Consider the following 3,175-nt stretch of genomic DNA (forward strand, 5'->3'; position numbering starts at 1 on the left):
TGTCCATCATAGAGTGTGTGAGTCGTCTCGGGATCCAAGATTGATCGTAAGAGTTCTTGACAATCAAGGCCATGTTTGCCTAAGTCTCTTACATCACTTGGTGAAGACAAGTGTTTAGTATAATACTTTTTATTTTTAATCTTTTGCACTTTTTATTTGGTTTTGTATTAATGACTTTAATAACTAGTTGCTTATGTTGAAGGTGATCTTTCCTTATCGTTTGTCCGTGGTGTCTTGGCATTATTTTACTATCTATATAAAATAAAAGATTTTCACCATTCATATCTCCACGGTCTATATGGAGGTATGTTGGCTACCTGGTCGGGGGTTAAGGGAACGGTTTGGTAAGGGTCTTGCCGTTGTTCAGCGTTTAGAGGTCCTGCAAGGGACCTGGGTCAAATTTAGTAGGATCTCCTTCAATGCCCATAGGTATTGGATGGCGGGGATCCAAACTCTTTGATCCCCTCATAGGTTAACTACTATTAATACTATAACCCGGCTATTTAGAACTGTATCCCTGCTGACTCAGACTACTTAGTCGAGGGTAACGTCACCGCCAAAAGCAGGGCCTACCATAATTTGCATTAATAACTTAATTCATTATCTTCCAATAATCCAACCCTTTAGGATTGTATCCTTGCTGACTCAAACTACTGGGTTGAGGTTAACGTCCCCTTCAAAAGAGGGGCCTACTATAATAACTAAGATAATCTCTTAAACAAGTGCAAAAGTGCGAAAATAATCAAAGGTTATACTAATACACGAGTCGGATCCAAGTGATTCATCTTGTCTATTTGTTTTTATTTTTATTTTATTTTTCAGCATTTAGTTAGTTTTCATTTTCTTAGTTTAAAAATCTTTTCTAACTTTTTGATTTGATTAGACGTTGAGGATAAACCGGTACTAAAAGCTCTTGTGTCCTTGGACGACCTCGGTATCTTACCAACACTATACTACGTCCACGATGGGTGCACTTGCCCATATGTGTGTTTAGTGTTAGTAAATATCGTGTTTTATAAATTTAAAACTTGGCTAAAAGTGTAAAAAGGGCTTAAAATATACATCAAAAATATATAACACTACACACGCATCAAGTTTTTGGCGCCGCTGCCGGGGACACAAGGATTTTAAGAAAGTTAGGAATCAACGGCCTAATCATTTTTTTTTATTTTTTCTTTTTAATTTTTAGGATTTTCTTAAATTTTCAGCTTCTGCAGAGCTCAGCACGGGCCGTGCCTGGTCGGACACGGGCCGTGCCCAACATTGTTACGGGCAGTTTTTAGTTTTCCAAGTTATAGAAGGCTGACCACGGGGCCGTGTCGGTGCAACACGGGGCCGTGTCCAACTCTCCAGTAACTGGGATCTGGAAAACAATCACTGTAACTCCGACCACGGGCCGTGTTCACTGAGCACGGGGCCGTGGTGAACCTTTTGACCAGCATTCTTTTCTGTTTTATTGCAGGACTTGGAACCAGACGCCACCCCTACGCAGTGTATGAGCTCCAATTCTAATAAGGACATAAAAGAACCTCTAGAAGAACCCGAACGCTTTCTCAGAAAAAGACTAAAAGCCAAGAACCAAGAGAAAGTTTCGGGGAATCCACTTCCAATGGCGGACCAACATACCCTCATGGATTATCTACGACCCACCGTAGGTAACCTAGGCGCCGCTATCAATGCACCGAATGTTGAAGCCAATAACTTCGAACTTTGAACTTCGAACTTCGGCCGCATTTGATACAAATGCTCCAAAACTCCGCAACCTTCCATGGGCTTGCGGACGAGGATCCCCATCTACATATTACAAATTTCTTGGAAATATGTGATACCTTTCGGATAAATGGAGCATCAAATAACGCCATACGCCTTCGAATGTTTCCTTTCTCGCTAAAAGACCGAGCAAAAGCTTGGCTCAATGCCCTCCCAGCTGGATCGGTAAACACCTGGGATGAACTAGCCCAAAAATTTCTATATAAGTATTTCCCTCCAGCTAAAACGGCTAAATTAATGACTGAAATTAATACATATTCGCAAGAGGACGGGGAATCCTTATATGAAACTTGGGAAAGGTTCAAGGAGCTATTGCGAAAGTGTCCACATCACGGCCTTGCGATATGGCAACAAGTATCCACTTTCTATAATGGGTTGTTGCCACACACAAGGCAGACACTTGACTCTAGCTCCGGGGGACTTTTAGGTAATCGCCGCCCGCATGAAATATATAACCAAATTGAGGAAATTGCTCAAACCAATTTTCAGTGGCACACTCACCGAGGCAATAAATCTATTGCCCCGGGCGCCCATAAGGTTGATGAAAGCACTTCTTTACAAGCCCAAATCGAGGCTCTTTCTTCAAAAATAAAAAAATTAGAAATGACAAAAACGGTCTCAGTTATGGTTTGTGAAGGGTGTGGTGGGCCACATGAAAATTGGAGTTGTATGAAAGAAACAGAAGATCAACAAGAGTCGGTAAGCTACATTGATAATAGACCAAGGCCGTCGGGTCCCCCAACGGGCACTTACAACCAAGGATGGCGAAACCACCCTAACCTTGGTTGGAGAGAGCCCGGCAATAGTAGTAACCAACAAACCCAACGAACAAACTTTCAACAACCAAGAAATGAGTCACAAAATTTCACTCAACAACAAGGTGGACGAGAAAGGCTGGAAGATACTGTATCTCGCCTCATTTCTGACACTGAAAAGAAAAACTTGGAAAGGTTTCTACAATTAGAATCAAATTTTAGAAGTGAACAAGCTAGTATTCAAAACATAGAAAAACAATTAAATCAACTAGCTCAAAATTTTTCCGAAAGACCACAAGGTGCATTACCAAGCAATACCGAAACAAACCCCAAAGCGCAAGTTCATCTCATCACGTTACGAAACCGCACCGTGGGACCTGCGGAAGCACCACCACCGACAGAAGAGACTATACCCCCGCCTCTGCAGGAGAAGAACTCTCCCCCATCATCAGAGCCTACCAAGGCTCCTCGAGTTTCGTACCCCGGTAGGTTAATTCATCAAAAGACCAATGAGCAATTCGCAAAATTCGAAAGTCTACTAAAACAATTGCATGTCAATATTCCTTTTATTGATGTCCTAACCCAAATGCCCAAATACTCTAAGTTCATGAGGGACTTCCTCACTCATAAAAAGAAAATTGAAACTTTGC

The 3,175-nt window shown here is 41.7% G+C and overlaps 1 non-coding gene across 1 annotated transcript; it reads right to left on the reverse strand.

Annotated features, from left to right (window-relative positions):
* Nucleotides 1-2,001: 2,001 nt before the first annotated feature.
* On the reverse strand, nucleotides 2,002-2,108 carry LOC118489539. The gene has a single exon (XR_004887560.1). It is a non-coding gene; the product is annotated as a small nucleolar RNA R71 (small nucleolar RNA).
* Between the last annotated feature and the right edge of the window lie 1,067 nt (nucleotides 2,109-3,175).

This window comes from Helianthus annuus, chromosome 17 (assembly GCF_002127325.2).
Source record: "Helianthus annuus cultivar XRQ/B chromosome 17, HanXRQr2.0-SUNRISE, whole genome shotgun sequence".
NCBI classification, from domain to species: Eukaryota; Viridiplantae; Streptophyta; class Magnoliopsida; order Asterales; family Asteraceae; genus Helianthus; species Helianthus annuus.